General features: G+C 39.9%; 1 protein-coding gene across 9 annotated transcripts in view; it reads left to right on the forward strand.

The window, feature by feature from the left end:
• The window catches only part of RGS6 (regulator of G protein signaling 6), a 609,909-nt gene that overhangs the window by 96,130 nt on the left and 494,280 nt on the right, over positions 1–19,499 (forward strand). The window lies entirely within an intron of this gene.

Consider the following 19,499-nt stretch of genomic DNA (forward strand, 5'->3'; position numbering starts at 1 on the left):
GGGGCAGGGAGAATGCAGTAGAAATCAGATTCCCTGGGGCATAGGCTCTACAGCCAAAGTAGAGTCATTTTTTTCCTGACCAGTGACTTAACTTATTTTTTAGTAAAACAACTCAATGGTGTTCTCTAAATAAAGTAAGATTTAATTGGGTTTCTTTATAGCTGATGTGGATTTGGGTGCCTGAATAGAACTTGGGTATTGAGCTAGGAATCTTGAAAGGATAAGAAATAAGACCTTTAGTGACAAAAAATATCTAGGGTTTGAGATTAGTTACCATAGGATACAAGACACACAGAGTTAGGTTGTAAATTTGTAGATAAGCATAAATATGTACTCCATAAATTAAAACATCAGCCCAGTAGCTCCCATTTTCCATGGGGGCATGTTGATATGAAGGGATAATCTCTTCCTTCTGGAAAACTTTCAGTTCGCAAATTTTAAATGATAGAGTTCTGTTCTGAACTTTTTTTGTGTGACTTCCATGCTTTTTAAGGAATGTTATTTTACCCATTAGAGATAATCTATGAATGCATGCTATTTAAAAAACAAAGAGGTAGGAAAATTTCCTACCTATCCATCAAAAGATAATCATTATTAATATTTGGGGGTATATGCTTTTAGTCTTTTTTCTAGGAATAAAATGTAACATATAGATATAGCATATATAATTTTATTGTATTCTTTTATACTAACCATTTAGTGTAATTAGCATCTTTCTGATGGAATAGAGATACTATATCAGTCTAGATACTATGGTGACACAACTCCTGAAATCTTTGTGACTTAACAAAGATTTCATTTTTGCTCTTGTTACATATCTAGTGTGGATCAACAGGGAGACTTTGCTCGTTCAAATTCAGGAATCTCAGGGATACATGATGACTCTGATGGAGGCTCCGTTTGGACACAAGCATTCACAATTACCAAAGCAAAATAAGAGAATGGGGTCACTCTTGCACTGGCTTTTAAAAGCTTCCTAGAAAGGAAATATCACTTGCATTTCATTGATCAAAGCAAGTCACATGGTCATGCTAACCTCAGAGAAGGTGAACTAGTGCAATCTTACTATGTGTCCAGGAGGAAGAGCACTGAAATATTTGGGAACAGCTCTAATAAAAACCCCAAATGGCCATTGAAACACTTTTAAAAAAGTGATTGGGATAATATTCCTGTGAACACCTATGCTGTAGTTTACAATGTAGCCCTTCTATCTACATTTCCAACTCTCATACTTTATTAATATTGCTGAAATGAACATTTTGGTATGTCATCATACCGCCATCCTGCCCCTCTTTTGGGGTACTTGAATTAATCCTTATGGATTACAAACTAGATTAATTTCCCTCTTACAGAATTTAATGGCCAGTTGTATACCTACTTTGTAGTGCTAAATTTCTGCCTCCACGCTGTAAGTCAGGATCCCTAGATAGGGATCATAACTCTTTTTTCTGTGCTATGTCCTCTCATTGGAACGTAATAAATATAGATATTCATCGATGAAGGAAGGAATAAATTAGGAGAGAGGATGAAATTGTATCCTCAAAGCATAAAATAGTAAAGCTATTTTAAAGATTTTTTTCTGGGTATTGTTAAATTGCTTTCCAAAAAATTAAAGCAATGAATGTGTCAGTCAGCCAGGATTAGTCAACTCACTGCCTGTTGCTGTCATTGGTGATTTTTCTTTGCTAGATGGAAAGGCAAGAAAATAGTATTTAAGCGTTTTTTTTGACATTTTAATGGGCATGTTTTTGATTACCAATAAGACAGTATTTTTCATACTTTTTTCCTTGTGGTAAAAATCACATAACATAAAATTTACCATCTTAATGATATACAGTACAATAGTGTTAACTGTATGTACATTGCTGTGCAACAGATCTCTGGAACTTTTTCATCTTGCAGATTTAAAACTCTATATCCATTTAACACTTTTTCTCACTCTTCCGAGTCCCAGACAACCACCATTTTGCTTTCTGTTTCTAGGAGTTTAACTATTTTAGATACCGTATATAAAGAGAATCATTCAGTAATTGTCTTTTTCAGTTCAGTTCAGTTGCTTGGTCATGTCCAACTCTTTGCGACTCCATGAACCTCAGCACGCCAGGCCTCCCTGTCCATCACCAACTCCCGGAGTTCACTCAGACCCACATGCATTGAGTTGGTGATGCCATCCAACCATCTCATCCTCTGTAGTCCCCTTCTCCTCCTGCCCTCAATCTTTCCCAGCATCAGGGTCTTTTCCAACGAGTCAGCTCTTTGCATCAGGTGGCCAAAGGTTTGGAGTTTCAGCTTCAACATTAGTCCTCCCAATGAACACCCAGGACTGATCTCCTTTAGGATGGACTGGTTGGATCTCCTTGCAGTCCAAGGGACTCTCAAGAGTCTTCTCCAACACCACAGTTCAAAAACATCAATTCTTTGGCGCTCAGCTTTCTTCACAGTCCAACTCTCACATCCATACATGACTACTAGAAAAACCATAGCCTTGACTAGATGGACCTTTGTTGACAAAGTAATGTCTCTGCTTTTTAATATGCTGTCCAGGTTGGTCATAACTTTCCTTCCAAGGAGTCAGTGTCTTTTAATTTCATGGCTACTGTCACCATCTGCAGTGATTTTGGAGGTGCAAAAAATAAAGTCAGCCACTGTTTCCACTGTTTCCCCATGTATTTCCCATGAAGGGATGGGACCAGATGCCATGATCTTCGTTTTCTGAATGTTGAGCTTAAACCAACTTTTTCCACTCTCCTCTTTCACTTTCATCAAGAGGCTCTTTAGCTCTTCATTTTCTGCCATAAGGGTGGTGTCATCTGCATATCTGAGGTTATTGTTATCTCTCCCAGTAATTGTCTTTTTATGACTGGCTTATTTCACTTAGCATAATGTCCTCAAGGTTCACCTGTATGGTAGCATATAATAGTATTTTCTTCTCTCTTGAAGCTGAATAATATTCCTTTGCATATATATATATATATATATTTTTTTTTTTTCTTTATCAATTCATCCATTGATAGACCTTTACTTTGCTTTTGCCTCTAGGCTGTTGTGAATAATCTGTAATGAATACAAGTGTGTAGCTATCTCTTTAAGGTTCTGTTTTCAATTCATTTGAATATATATGCAAAGTATATAGATGTGTGATTGCTGACTCATATGGTAATTCTAATTTTAATTTTTTGAGGAACCTCCATAGCAGCTGTACCATTTTACATTCCCACCAACAATGAACGAGAGTTCCAATTTCTCTATATCCTTGCCAACACGTGTAGTTTTGTTGTTGTTTTTATAGTGGTTATCCTAATGGATTGAGGGGTGGTAATATCTCATTGTAGTTTTGATGCCCTGATGATTAGTAATAGTGAGCATCTTTTCATATTTGTTGTCTATTTTAATATTGTCTCTGGAAAAATGTCTATTCAAGTCCTTTGCCCATTTTTACTTTTTAAAAACTATTTGGCTGTGCCAGCTCTCAGCTGCGGGCATGCGGATCTTTTAGTTGTGGCATGTGGGATCTATTATATTCTAGTTCCCCGATCAGGAATCAAACTCAGCCCCCCTGCACTGGGAGTGCAGAGTCTTAGCCACTGGACCACCAGGGAAGGCTCCTTTTCCTCATTTTAAAGATCAAGTTATTTGTTTGTTATTGAGTTTTAGGAATTATTTATATATTCTGGGTATTCTAGATAACCCTTATCAGGTACATGGTTTGCAAATATTTTCTCCCATTTGGTAGGTTGCCTTTGATTCTGTTAATCATTTCCTTTGCTGCACAGAGTTTTATAGTTTGATGTAGTCTTATTTGTCTATTTTAGCTTTGGTGATGTATGATTTTGGCGTCACATCCCAGAAATCATTGTCAAATCCAGTGTCATATAGCTTTCCCTTATGTCTTCTAGGCATTTTATAGTTTCAGGTCTTATATTTAAGTCTTTAATTTACTTTGAATTAATTATTATATGGGCTTCCCTGATAGCTCAGTTGGTAAAGAATCCGCCTGCAGTGCAGGGAACCCTGGTTCGATTCCTGGGTTGGGAAGATTCCCTGGAGAAGGGTTAGGCTACCCACTCCAGTATTCTTGGGCTTCCCCTGTGGCTCAGCTGGTAAAGAATCTGCCTGCATTGTGGGAGACCTGGGTTCAACCCCTGGGTTGGGAAGATCCCCTGGAGAAGGGAAAGGCTACCCACTCTAGTATTCTGGCCTGGAGAATTCCATGGACTCTATCGTCCATGGGGTTGCAAAGAATCAGACACAACTGAGTGACTTTCACTTTCAATTATTATATATAGTATAAGGTAATGGCTCAATTTTTTTCTTTTGCATGTGGATATCCAGTTTTCCTAGCACAATTTGTTGAAAACACTACTCTTTACCATTTGTGTAGTCATGTAACCTGTGTTGGAAATCATTTGACTGTGTACCATAGGGTTTGTTTCTGGCTTGTCTGTTCTCCTACGTCACTCTATATGTCTGTGTTTATGTGACTACCATATTGCTTTGATTACTGCAGCTATGTAAAGTGATTTCGAATTCAGGACATATGAAGCCTCCAGCTCTGTTTTTCTTTCTCAAGAATGTTTTGGCTATGTCGGTTGCTTTGAAAGTCCATATGAATTTTAGGTTGTTTTTTCTACATCTGCAAAAATAGCCATTGGAGTTTTGATAGAGATTGCTTTGAATCTCTATAGATCTCTTTGGGTCTTACAGACATTTTAACAATATTTTTTTGTTTAATCACCAAGTCGTGTCCGACTCTTTTGTGAGTCCATGGACTGTAACCTGCCAGGCTCCTCTGTCTATGGTATTTCCCAGGCAAGAATACTGGAGAGGTTTGCCATTTCCTTCTCCAGGGGATCTTTCTCACCCAGAGATTGAACCCACGTCTCCTGCACTGGCAGGCAGATTCTTTACCACCGAACCACTAGGGAATCCCTTTAATAATATTAAGTCTTCTAGTTCATGAATATGGAATGTCTTCCCATTATTTTCATTGTCTTTAATTTCTTTCAGCAATCTTCTTATAGCTTTCAGTGTATACATTTTTTTTTTTTTTTTGCTTCCTTGGCAAAATATTTTATTCCTAAATAAAATGTTCCTAAATATTTTATTGCTCTTAATGCTCTTGTAATTGGGATTTCTTTTTTAATTTCCTTTTTAAATTGTTTATTGTTAGTGTATAGACACACAACTAATTTTTTGTATATTGATTTTGGTATCCTGCAACTTTGCTTAATTTGTTTATTCTAATACATTACCATATTATAGCATTCTGTATTTGTTAACGTATTTAGAGAATTTTATATTTCAATAGAAAACTTCATATTTTTATATGCTTCCATGTTGCTGTTTAGTGTCCTTTGATTTCAACGTGAATTAGCATTTTTTTGTATGGCAGGTCTAGCAGTGATAAATTTCCTCAGCTTCGTTTACCTGGGAAAGTTTTTGTTTCTTTTTTATTTTTGAACAACAGTTCTGCCAGATACAGTATTCTTGGTTGGCAGTTTATTTTAGCACTTTGAATATATCACCCCATTCTATTCTAGCTTGTAATGTTTCTGCTTAGTCACTGATAATCTTTTAGGAGCTTCCTGGTACATAATGAGTCACTTCTCACTTGCTGTCTTCATTTCTTTTCTGTTTGTTTTTTATTTTTGATAGTTTGATTATAATGTGTCTCAGTGTGGGCTCTTTAGGCTTATTCTAGTTGGAGTCCATTAAGCTTATTGAATTTGGATGTCTATTTTCTTCCTAATGTGGGAAGTTTTGGGCCATTATTTCTTCAAATAATCTCTCTGCCCCTTTCAATTAGCTTCTTCTGGGACTTTTATAATGTGTTTATTGGTACATCTGACATTATTCCATCAGTTCCTTAAATACTCTTCACTTTTCTTCTTTTAAAAAATTTTTATCATTTTGCTCCTCTAATTGGACACTTACAAATGACCTGTTTTCAAGTTAACTGATTCTTTCTTGTACGTGACTGAATCTGCTATTGAAGCCTGGTGGGCTGCCGTCTATGGGGTTGCACAGAGTCGGACACGACTGAAGCAACGCAGCAGCAGCAGTGAAGTTTTCAATTCAGTTACTGTATTTTCATCTTCAGAATTTGGTTTTTTTTATGGTTTGCATTTTTAAAAATTTTAATTGGAGGCTAATTACTTTACAATATTGTGGTGGTTTTTGCCATACATTCACATGAATCAGCCATGGGTGTACATGTGTTCCCCATCCTGAACCCCCCTCTCACCTCCCTCCCCATCGCATCCCTCAGGGTCATCCCAATGCACCAGCCCCCAGCCCTGAGCACCCTGTCTCATGCATCGAACCTGGACTGGAGATCTATTTCACATATGATAACATACATGTTTAAATGCTATTCTCTCAAATCATCCCACCCTCGCCTTCTCCCACAGAGTCCAAAAGTCTGTTCTTTACATCTGTGTCTCTTTTGCTGTCTCGCATATGGGGTCATCGTTATCATCTTTCTAAGTAGTTTCTACCTCTTTGCTAGTATTCTCATTTTGTTCATTCATTATTTTCCTATTTCATTTGCTTGTCTATCTGTGTTCTCTTATTGAACTTTTTTTTTTTTCACCATGCTAACTTTTGAATTCCTTTTTAGGTAGTCGATATATCTCTATTTCTTTAAGATCAGTTCTGGAGATTTGTTTTGCACCTTTGATTGAGCTATGCTTCCCTGCTTCTTCCTATACCTTGTTTTTGCTGGGATTTGGTCATTAAAAAACAAATACAAAAACAAAAACCACCTGTCCTAGTCTCTACAGACTGACTTCATACAGGAGATCTTCCCCAGTCATCCTGTCTAGAGAATCTGGAGACCTCTCCAACATTTTCTGGGATGCATCTTCTCTGGATTGATGTATATAATTTCCCAATTAGAGCTGTTTGGTCGTTATGTTGTGTCTGACTCTTTTGAGACCCTATGGACTGTAGCCCACCAGGCTCCTCTGTCCATGGGATTTCCCAGGTGATGCTAGTGGTAAAGAACCAGTCTGCCAGTGCAGGAGACATAAGAGATGTAGGTTCAGTCTCTGGGTTTGGAAGATCCCCTGGAGAAGGAAATGGCAACCCATTCCAGCATTCTTGCCTGGAGAATCCCATGGACAGAGGAGCCTGGGTGAGGTAACAATCCATAGGGTGTCAAACAGTTGGACACACTGAAGTGATTTAGCAATAGCAAATACTAGAGTGCTTTGCCATATCCTTCTCCAGGGGATCTTCCTGACCCAGGGGTTGCACCCACCTCTCCTGCTTGGTAGAGATTCTTTACCACTGAACCACCCGGGAAGCCCCCCCAATTAAAGAGGTTTGCTTATTTATATTTCTAGAGCTCATGATCGCTTGCTCTCTCTGGTGTTTCTTTGCAGGTTCTTTGTTGCAGTGAGAAGCCACCAAGCTCTCCATTGTTCTTGGTAGTCCCCAGGCATCCTGTTCATGCCAGTTCCCCACTAGTGCTCTGAGCTAGGCCCTCAGGTAGCCCCTTGAAAAGTCAGAATGTTGACTCTACATTTTACTCTCCTCTTTCCCTCCTGAACCACAAGTTGGGTGTTTTCTCTTGACCACACTAAGCTGTGCCAGGGAAGACCTGTTGAGGATGAAATGCAATGGCTTTTTCTTACCCATTTTGATGAGACTGTTTCTGGTTTTGTGCTTTCTTGGGAGTACAGGTTTCTGGAGATCTCATAAAGGTTCCTGAATCATTGATAAGTCAGTATCTCATGGAGAAATAATATCTGGGGCTTCCTTTTCTGCCATCTTGCTGACATCATCTCTCAAGAAGATAAAATTTTATACCTCTCAATGTAGGGTAGTGGAAAGGTTTTTGTATTGAAAGTTTCCATGTTTATTTCTGTAACTAATGGTAGAATTACTGCTATCTTATAAGACTTTTAAATGGTGCTAGAATAGAATATCATTTTGTTGAAAATAAAATCTGAAGGATTTTATCACTTATTTTTGCCTGTTCTCAGAGTTTTAATAGTAAAAAAAAAATTTCTTTGATAATTTTAGTATTTGGGGGACCTCCTTAGTGGTCCAGTCATTAAGACACAGCACTTCTACTGCAGGAGGCATGAGTTCAATCCCTGGTCAGTGAACTAAGGTATGGCGTGTATATGTGTGTGTATGTATATGTATTATGTGTGTATATATATATATATATATATATATAAATTTTTTAAGCCATGCCCCATGGCATATGGGAACTTATTATTTTATCTTATATTTTACATTGTGTTTATTCATGGTGCTTTTGCCTTCATCTTCTACTACATTTTTATGTAACATAGTGGACCCAAGACTATCTGTATTTGAGATAAGAAGTGAGGAAGATAAACATATACATTACCATAGTTTACATAGATAGCCAGTAGAAATTTCCTGTATGACCCAGGGACCTCAAACCTGGTGCTCTGTGACAATCTAGAGGAGTGGGATGGGATGGGAGGTGGGGGGGAGATTCAAGGCAAGGGGACATATATGTACACCTATGGCTGATTCATGTTGATGTATGGCAGAAATCAACACAACATTGTAAAGCAATTACAATGCTTTACTTTCAATTAAAAAAAAAAAAAACGACTATCAAGAATTGAGGAAGAGAAGTGAATCAGAGCAGCTGCATGAATAGTGCCCCATGGAAGTGTGCAACATGACAGCCTTGATTGGAATCCATAGTAATGAAAGAAGAAAAGAATCTCAATATATTTTAAGAGAAAGTCTAAGGGCTAAGATATAGAAGTCCAGGCAGATATGACCTGGTGAGTCCAGATTTTTCAGAGTCAAAGCCTAGGATACACTGGCTTGGCCCTGAACACCAGATTCCATCCTGAAAAGTTTTCTACTTGACGTTCTTGCACACTCCCCGTGCCTGCCACTGAAGCTTCCCGTGCTGCAGGTAGTACATATCGCTATATCTTTGTGCACACAGCACTGTCGACCTAGAATTCACTTTTCATTGAGGTCCTGGGCTTCTTTCAATTCAGTCCGTAAGTCTTCTCCTATCGAAAGACCTTTCTTATTTATTTCCTTCACCCATACCAAACTAACTTGCCATTTTTGGGTCCCTGTGGTACACATTCCCACCACCTACTGCACATGCATGTATGACTGTGTAGAACTGTGGGACATTCCTCAAGAGATGGGAATACCAGACCACCCTAGCTGCCTCCTGAGAAATCTGTATGCAGGTCAAGAAGCAACAGTTAGAACTAGACATGAAACAACAGACTGGTTCAAAATTGGGAAAGGAGTACATCAAGGCTGTATATTGTCACCCTGCTTATTTAACTTATATGCAGAGTACATCATGAGAAACGCTGGGCTGGATGAAGCACAAGCTGGAATCAAGATTGCCGGGAGAAATATCAATAACCTCAGATATGCAGATGACACTACCCTTATGGCATAAAGTGAAGAAGAACTAAAGAAACTCTTGATGAAAGTGAAAGAGGAGAGTGAAAATGTTGGCTTAAAACTCAACATTCAAAAAACAAAGATCATGGCATCTGGTCCCATCACTTCATGGCAAATAGATGGGGAAACAATGGAAACAGTGGCAGACTTTATTTTTTTGGGCTTCGTAATCACTGCAGCTGGTGACTGCAGCCATGAAATTAAAAGACACTTGCTCCTTGGAAGAGAAGTTATGACCAACTTAGACAGCATATTAAATATCAGAGACATTACTTTGCCAACAAAGTTCCATCTAGTCAAAGCTATGGTTTTTCCAGTAGTCATGTATGGATGTGATAGTTGGACTATAAAGAAAGCTGAGTGCTGAAGAACTGATTCTTTTGAACTGTGGTTTTGAAGACTCTTGAGAGTCCCTTGGACTATAAGAAGGTCCAACCAGTCTATCCTAAAGGAAATCAGTCCTGAATATTCACTGGAAGGACTGATGTTGAAGCTGAAACTCCAATGCTTTGGCCAGCTGATGCGAAGAACTGACTCATTGGAAAAGATTCTGATGCTGGGATAGATTGAAGGCAGGAGGAGAAGGGAACAACAGAGAATGAGATGATTGGATGACATCACTGACTCAATGGATAAGAGTTTGAGCAAGCTCTGGGAGTTAGTGATGGACAGGGAAGCCTGGTGTGCTGCAGTCCATGGGGTTGCAAAGAGTTGGACACGACTGAGTGACTGAACTGCACATGAGTGTCTGTCTCTTTTTCCATACTAAATCATGAACTGTGTGATGGTCTAGCTCATTACTAGGTTACATGAGCCCAATACAATGGACTTTCAAATAATCAGCATTTGACAATTTACTTATTGAAACCTACAGTGTTTTGGTACTCTTTTAGCCTCTAGGGTGTCACTGTGAGTCAGACAAAGGTCTTGCCTCACGGGGCAATAGCCACACACAAAATAGCATCAGAGAGTAGTAAGCACCTTGAAGAAAAATAAATCCAGGTATGGAGATTGAAGGTGATGAGGGCAGGAGAGGGGGTGGTTAGCGGGGAGGAGGGAAGCTTTGGGGTAGGGTGGTCAGCAAAAGACTCTCTTAGGACATGATGTTTGGGTACTCACTGGAGAAACATGAAAGGAAAGTTCAGAAAAAAATAAGAGAAAAATGTTAACTATGGGATTTCTTCTTAGGGAGATTTAATCTATTTGTTTGAAAAAATGTGTTGGTCAGCCAGTTTGAAGTAGCAGATGGGGCCTCCAAAGGGCTGACTCAGAAAGATGGAGAGGGGCTGGTTTGGCCCGGAAGCACAGTGGGAGGAGCAGACACAGGGGAAAGAAGGGGGCCTAGCAGGGGGCATATGACCCTGTGTGTGGCCCCCACCCCTAGTCTTCAGTGAAGTCTCTGGACCCATGAACTGCTTGGTGGGCACACAGAGAAACAGAAACAGCACATGCAGTTGTAGGAGCCCAGAGTCAGACAGACCTTGGCTGAGACTCAGGCAGGCAGGTGGGTAGCAGGTTATAGAAGGCAGGCAGGTTGAGACATAGGCAACCCAGAAGCAGGTCTAGAGAGTAAATGGAAGACCAGAAAGTAGCAGTGGAAGCTGGGAGGAGGGTCCATGGAAAGTCAGCACTGCCCAGCAGCTCCTGAAAGGGCAATATCTAAATTTAAACCCAGCCACTCTATCTACTTAAAAGTCTGTAACATTAGTACTCAACTCCAATGTGAACTGCCAACATGCTTCTATCTTGGCTTCTCCTTATCCACATAGCATCTTGACATGTTCTCAGTGATCTTGCTGCTCTAGGGAGTGAAAGCAAATGCTGCTGTCTTAATCTGTGGTGACCATGGTTCTGGGCACATCCTGGAACGTGTGGGGCGTGTGCCTTTGTGAGCGTGTGTCTGTGTGTTGGTGGGTGGGTATTGGGAAAGTCAAACTGTCCTCCAAAGAGTCAGGTGGCAGTGAAGTTCTTGGATGTCTTAGGTCTCTCTTTTTATGCCTTAGAATCTCAGTGACATCATCCGTTCTTGGTAACACAGATCAAAATGTTAGTTGACGTTTTCTCTGGAGAGTATCTGTTTTTTTTTTTTTTCCCCAAATTGCTAGGCTAGTGTGAGAGACAGCTGAAATTTGTTTTTTTTTTTAACCCGATTATGGCTGTAATGGTGAAATTTCAGCTTTGACTTTTAGGTATGGACATATGCACATCTCTTATTTTCTTTAATTGCTTTTTAAATTCCCATGTCCAGTGCCTATTTTTCATCTTATATTTGGTAACTTGAAACGTTTTATTTCTAAAACTGCTTCTCTTAATTATATAGCATTTACATGGCTTGTGATAAAGACATTATTAGAAAGAGTCTAGGATCCAAGTCCTAGTGTTTTAAGAGTAAGTGACTTATTTTGGCTGATGTGGGTAGAGGAGGTTGACAAGCTTCAGTATGCACTGCATGTGTGTGTGTCTGTGGACAGTTCCTCCATCCCCCTGTATCCTTCTGCTCTTCCTACTTCTATTCCTTATACCGCCCCCCCACCAAGGAGTTATACTGGCATTAGAAATACCCCTTAATGACTATACTTTTCAGATTTTATCTCAGAACTTGCTACCTGATTACAGAGAGATTCTAGGACAAATGTCATATGGAATCAGACTCTCAGCTCGGACATGGAAGAAATACATTTCTCTATTGAAATCATACTAACTTTCAGCCATGCTGAGCAACTCATTACTCCTGATATTGACAAATAATAAAAATTGACTGTACATAATAACATCTTTATTTACCTAGTCTCATGGCCATCTGATTTTGTTACATGATCCAGTTGCTGAAAAATGCACCAGGATTAATGTTCAAATAGTAAATCCCTGTTTTCTTTACAGTAGATGCTTTCTATCCCAAATACAAGCTCTAGTAGTCATTTAGATAGGCAGCTGTTCCTATGACCTTATGTTATAATGTAAAGCTAGTGCTGTGGCTACCCCAGATAATACTCTACTTTGGCAAACTCTGGTATCTGGAATTTCTTCCTAGCTGCTTTCAACTGTTAAGCCAGAAACGTCCATGATCAAATTGTGTTGTTTCTGGAAAGAGTGATGGAATCAACAGAAATGGCTGTTACTCAGTGAATACTTACCATGTACCAGGTCCTGACCAAGGGCTCCATGTGCCTTTTTTTTTTTTTTTTAAATCCTCACAACAGACTTGGGAGGTATTATCTCTCCTTTGCATATGAAGACACAAAGATCAAACAGCTTAATAAGTGGAGCTGGTAATAAGCCCTGTTCTAGCCACTGATACTTATTAACTCCATCCTACAGACACTTTTGTTTAAGTTGTCTAGCCAAGTCACATGATTACTGTTGGAATGAGGCAAAGGAGAGGTAAGTGATGACTGAGCACACAGAGCAGAGAAAGATTCTTTTTTTAAAAAATTTATTAAAAAAAACTTTTTTTTTGATGTGGACCATTTTTAAAATCTTTATTGAATTTGTTACAGTATTGCTTCTGTTCTATGTTTTGGTATTTTGGTCAAGAGGCATGTGGGGTGGATCTTAGCTCCCTGACCAGGGATTGAGCCCGCATCCCCTGCGTTGGAAAGCAAGGTCTTAACCACTGTGCAGCCAGGAAATTCCCAGAGAAACATGCATTCCTATAGAAGTGTGAATCTGGAGATAATGCCTAACAGATGTGGCAGCGGCAGTGGTTAAAGGCTTATTCCAAGTGTAATATATGACCTTTGCCTTTCCATCATGGTCTGAGTCTGCAGGCTTCAGATGGGGAGGGTATCGCCTTGTATGTGTGAAGCTCACCATTGAACTAAGCTGACACAAATACCTGGACAAGAATCTCAAATGCTACTGAACCAGGAGTTCTTCAGGCAAAGTGATTTGAACTGAGAAAATGTTGATTCAGATTTTTTCCTGTAGTCACACTTCCGAACAGGTCATCACAGTATGTCCTAGGGTAAATAATAGCTAAATTATCCCCCAGCTTTAAATGTTTTCACTTTAATGGGGCTACCAGATGGCACTTTAGCCCTGATTTTCCATCAAGCTTCGGAACTACAGACTTTTTTCTTAGTCTCTGTCTTAGGATTATCTAAGTTAGTGAGGCCCTCAAAACATTTCTTCAGTTATCACAACTCCTGCAGTCTTTTCTTTGCCATAAACGCGTCAATACTGCCTTCTCCTCACACCTTTTTAGTGCCTTCCCTGGTGGCTCAGTTGGTAACCAATCTGTCTGCAATGTAGGAGACCCTGGTTTGATCCTTGGGTTGAGAAGATCCCCTGGAGAAGGAAATGGCAACCCACTCCAGTATTCTTGCCTGGGAAATCCCATGGACAGAGGAGCCTGGTGAGCTACAGTCCATGGGGTTGCAAACAGTCAGACATGACTTGGTGACTAAATGACTACCACCTGTTTCCCCGAGTTCCCTGCTGCCTGCTGCCTCCCCTGCAGTGCCATAGAAAGATAATCATACGGCAGTATGACACAGGGGACTTTTCTGGGCTGATTGTCCTTTTGAATCAAAATGGAGATTTATGATCATCCTACTTCCCGTAAAGTATTTACAAGTTTGAGGCGACTGGCGCTTGTATCAGTGGTTCTTGTAGGTAATATTTGGTTAGCCTGATCTCCACACAGACCGTCCCTTGTTACAGGGGCACTTTTTCTTAAGCAGAAGAAAGAGTTGCAAAATAGTTTCCTCAGTCACTAAAATAACAGACAAAACCATCATCATTCCTATTTTGTTAAACTTTTTATTTAATTTCACCAACAATACAGGGCAATTATAGACATTTTTAAAAAATAGAGAAAAGCTAAAAGAGAAATAAATCCCTATATAATTCTACTACCCAGGGATAAGGGCTGACCTTATTCACTCATAAGTTCTGTGCAACTATTGCATTCTATGTAGCCTACTCATTAAATATTGAGAGACTAATGTTATTTTTATTATAATGGTGATTTGTAAATAATTGCCCAGAGTTAATTCACAGAGATTTGAAATTATGGTCACAATAGAAAGTTAGGATTTTTGTTTTCTCAATTGAAAACTAGATAATAAAAACATGTAACCATGAATTGTTTCCCAGCAAACCCCCAAGGGTTTGGGAAAAACCCAAAGGAGAGTGCCACTGCAATAGCAGGAGGAATGGAAAATAGCAAGTTGAAGGATGTTAATTTGGAAACTGCCATCGTGTGGAACACAGAAGAACTGGCCATGGCATTGGGCTCAGGCTTTACCTGTCTTTACCAGGTTCAAAATAAAGGAGGAGCTTCCAACCACAGGCTAGGATGTCGGAAAAGTTCAGCAAAATTGTGTTAGGTCCTTTATGATACCTAAGTATGATACCTACAACCTTCCTTTGGTAAAAACAGATCTAGTCTTTTGCAAACCTCTTAAGTTCCCACCAGTAGAAAATGAAGAAGTTGATGAGTCAGGAACAGTCAGCCAGGAGCAAACAAACGGGTTTGGACGTGACACTCCAACAGCTGACATTGAGTGGCCTGCTACTAGACTTGCCCTTTGAATGTCCTTGGTGATCACATTTGAATAGAGTCTCAGCTGTGTCTCTGAGCTTTGTCTTCTTGCCTTCATCTGCCTCATTTGCTGGTGGGTTTCTCTTCTTGAAATTCTACAAGGGGATTCTGTTGACCCATCCTTAGTTTTCAGACAGAAAAGGACTTGAAATTTTATGTGCTATGCGTTGTTTCTGAAAATTTCTTTGAAGACATCCTGTATCAAAAGGAAAAAAAAAAAAAAACAATTTAAGAAAGTGAAATAGATAGCAAGCAAACAAAAAGTGACACGAATTAAAACAAAACAAAACAAAACAAAACTCAAACAGCTGAACTGTAGTCTTGTCTAAAGCTGACCAGCTAGATGATCTTGGTGATGGAGTAAAGGCATGTTTAGCCTGTCAAAAAGAGAAAAGAAAGGCAACTAGAAATTCTTGGAAAAAAAAAATTTGCAAAGGAAATCCCGGTTTAACTATGAAGTAAATTAAACTGTGACAGAATTCTAAGTAATTGATGTATAAAGAGAAAAGAATACATTTGAACTTAATGCTTGGAACTGGTATAGAGACAAAGGATTATGTCTCATTTAACTGGTCTAGTTTCAATATCTGGATCTGTACTGAATGAAAGTACTTACCTAATTGTAATATTGGACTTCCCTGGTAGCTCAGATGGTAAAGCATCTGTCTACCATGTGGGAGACCCGGGTTCGATCCCTGGGCGGGAAGATCCCCTGGAGAAGGAAATGGCACCCCACTCCAGTACTCTTGCCTGGAAAATCCCATGGACAGAGGAGCCTGGTGGGCTGCAGTCCATGGGGTCACTAGGAGTCGGGCACAACTGAGCGACTTCACTTTCACTTTTCACTTTCATGCATTGGAGAAGGAAATGGCAACCCACTCCAGTGTTCTTGCCTGGAGAATCCCAGGGACGGGGGAGCCTGGTGGGCTGCCGTCTACGGGGTCGCACAGAGTTGGACACGACTGAAGCGACTTAGCAGCAACAAGGTAGACTGAAGCATAAAGGCACACAGTTTCTCCTACCTCATGATATGTAATGGACTTATCTTTTCTCTTGATAAGCAGAGAAATAAAGATGTAGCTCTATGATTATGTGATTAAGGTAACCAATAAAAGATTATTTGCATATGAAGGAGACAAAAGGAAAAGATGTCTCCTGGAATCTTTTTCTCTCATAGTGGGGAATCAATATAAATTGCTTAAAGTTTATACAGGCTAAGGGGCAAGGAAAATGCATACTTTTCATTCTATGTCCTTGTTCAAGTTAAAAAAAAAAATAACCCATATGCATCTTACAAAATTAAAAAACAAGATGAATACATTATCTCTAAGAAACTGTGATAGGAGTTGCAGTAGCAAAACTTGGCTAAACTTCCCTATTAGAAGACACAGGATCTCAGATACAATGCAGCAGCACAGTCTGCCTCCGTGTTTTCTTCTGGACAAACGGGCACCGAGTTTGACCAGAGGTTGACAGGCACAGACTTAGACAAGTGCCAGGCAAAAAGAAAGCAGGGACGATATCGAGGCAAAAAGCACTAATGGACAAGAGGGGATTATTTTTTTGATGGTAGGAGTTCCTGGCCACCAAGAAATTGCTTTAGTCATGATCTTTACATACGGAAAAACAGCAGAAAAGCAAAAACTATTAGCAGATAAAACAATTAGTAAGATCGAGAGAATGTTAGCACGCAGAAAATCAGAATAACAACTTAGTGGCTCAATTTCAGATCAGTCTTGTGGACTCTGTGGGAGAGGGAGAGGGTGGGGAGATTTGGGAGAATGGCATTGAAACATGTGTAATATCATGTATGAGATGAGTCGCCAGTCCAGGTTCGATGCATGATGCTGGATGCTGGATGCTTGGGGCTGGTGCACTGGGATGACCCAGAGGGAGGGTATGGGGAGGGAGGAGGGAGGAGGGTTCAGGATGGGCAGCATGGGTATACCTGTGGCGGATTCATTTCGATGTTGGGCAAAACTAATACAATATTGTACAGTTTAAAAATAAAATAAAATTTAAAAAAAAAAGAAAAAAAAACTAGAAGAGAATAAATGAATGTTGCTTTAAAAAAAAAAACAAAATCAGAATATACTTTAAAAAAAAAGTCTGCATCTACAAAGGAATCTTGAAGGCAAGCCTCTGGGGAGTGGGAGGTGTCGAAGTACACAGGCAGTTTATCCTACTCATGGGTTGCAGTCACTTTCTAGAAGAAGGAATGAAAAGTTTTATTTCTGTGACATTTTCTCATGGTAAAATTCCATAAAGTTGAAAACTTTGAGATAAAGGTATTATCAGGAGATACTGTCATGATATTTAGTGTGTGAGCTCTAAATTCTGTTATCACCAGGTCACTGAGAAGCAAGACTGCTGATTTCCCCAACTTAGTAAAACAGAATGACCCAATGAAGAAACGATTCTATTGACCTTCATTCTTCTCCATCCAACCCCAGTGCCCTTCCTGCTTCTATAGATTCTAGTCAATATAGAAATTTTAGTGGCGTGGCTCGTTTCCTCTAATAGAAGTGAAGGTTGAAAGCAGAAGAAGGTCTGCTTGGTACCTGTGCAAATGTCAGCGGGAGAGGGAGGCAGGCAGGAGACTAAGAAAGATGTACTTTGAGTACCAGGAAAAGCTCTTCTGGCACCAGAGACTTGGAAGAGAAATTTTCATCTAAGCCCAAAGAATACTTAAACAAAACAAAACCCTCCTGGCTTATACCTTTTAATCAAATAGCACTGTTATCTTGCTACAATCTGTGGACAATAGATGTTTTCCACACCTTTGGTCCTAAACATAGAATGTGTTAATGTGCCATTTTATCAAAAACCTTTAAAGGGGGTTATTGCTGCTGCTACTGCTGCTGCTAAGTCACTTCAGTCATGTCTGACTCTGTGTGACCCCATAGATGGCAGCTCCCCAGGCTCCCCTGTCCCTGGGATTCTCCAGACAAGAACACTGGAGTGGGTTGCCATTTCCTTCTCCAATGCATGGAAGGAAAACTGAAAGTGAAGTTGCTCAGTCATGTCTGACTCTTAGCGACCCCATGGACTGCAGCCTACCAGGCTCCTTCGTCCATGGGATTTTCCAGGCAAGAGTACTGGAGTGGGGTGCCATTGCCTTCTCCAAAGGGATTTATTAATGGACAACTATTAATAGATATTCATGACAGAAGTTCTTTACCATCACTTACCCTGTACATACTTTTCATAATTTCCTGATTTGAAACACTTGTGAAATCAACATGGACAAATTAGTGAGTACGTGCTCCCTGGTGTCTGGCTGCAATAATGAGAAGGTTCTCTTTGGATGGACTTGATACCAGGTGGTATTTGTTGTTTAGGCACTAAGTCATGACTGACTCTTGGGGACTGTAGCACTCCAGGCTCCTCTGTCCACTGTCTACTGGAGTTTTCTCAGATTCGTGTCCATTGAGTCCATAATGCTATCTAACCATCTTATTCTCTGCCACCCCCTTCTCCAATTGCCTTCAGTCTTTCCCAGCATCAGGTTTTTTCCAGTGAGACAGCTCTTCACATCAGGTGGCTTATTTCAACACGTGGACTGAAAATAGGGCAGATCAGTGATCAAAATCTTACCTGTTTCAGTGTCTTAGTCTCTTAAGATATCAAGGAACTAGATTCCCTAGCATGAGGAATTTTTCTTACTGAATTTTTAAATGCCCTTATTTGGCTGTGATTTTTTTGAATTCAAACATCAGGAGAGCTAAGAAAATAGCCTTTTCAAGTGATTAAAACTGGCCTAGCTCTGTATTTTTTTTTTTCCTTCTCGTTTAGTCCTTTAAACATTGCTAGCAGGTTATATGCTGCTGCTGCTGCTAAGTCACGTCAGTTGTGTCTGACTGTGTGACCCCATAGACGGCAGCCCACCAGGCTCCTCTGTCCCTGGGAGTCTCCAGGCAAGAATACTGGAGTGGGTTGCCATTTCCTTCTCCAATGAATGAAAGTGAAAATTGAAAGTGAAGTCTCTCAGTCGTGTCCAACTCTTTGCTACCCCATGGACTGCAGCCTACTAGGCTCCTCCATCCATGGGATTCTCCAGGCGAGAGTACTGGAGTGGGTTGCCATTGCCTTCTCCGAGCAGGTTATATAAGTAAGAAAGAAAGCTGAGACATTTTTGCAAGGGCATTAACTCTCAAAGGCCACGAGAGTATCTTTTTAAATGTATTGATAAAATTGAATGGATACCGTATCAGACCCTGAAGGGTTCTTTCCATGTGTCTGATGTCCAGGACAAACCATGTGTTTGTTTAGATTTATACTGTAAGTTGTAAGATGATGTTTTCTATGAGGTATGGTCCCGGGTCTAGCTTCCTGGTCCCGTGACCCAGATTCTGATTCAGTAGGTCAGGTGATACTTTTAGGAATCTGCATTTTCGCATGGTCTCTGGGAAGTTTGTAGGCATCCCAAATTTGAGCATCACTGCTAAGGGCCATTATGTTTCCACAGGCAAACCTATTTTTCTGTTTTCACTTTATGTCACACGTAAGTAGGAGTTTAAGA

This window comes from Bos indicus x Bos taurus, chromosome 10 (genome assembly GCF_003369695.1).
Source record: "Bos indicus x Bos taurus breed Angus x Brahman F1 hybrid chromosome 10, Bos_hybrid_MaternalHap_v2.0, whole genome shotgun sequence".
In the NCBI taxonomy this organism is placed as follows: domain Eukaryota; kingdom Metazoa; phylum Chordata; class Mammalia; order Artiodactyla; family Bovidae; genus Bos; species Bos indicus x Bos taurus.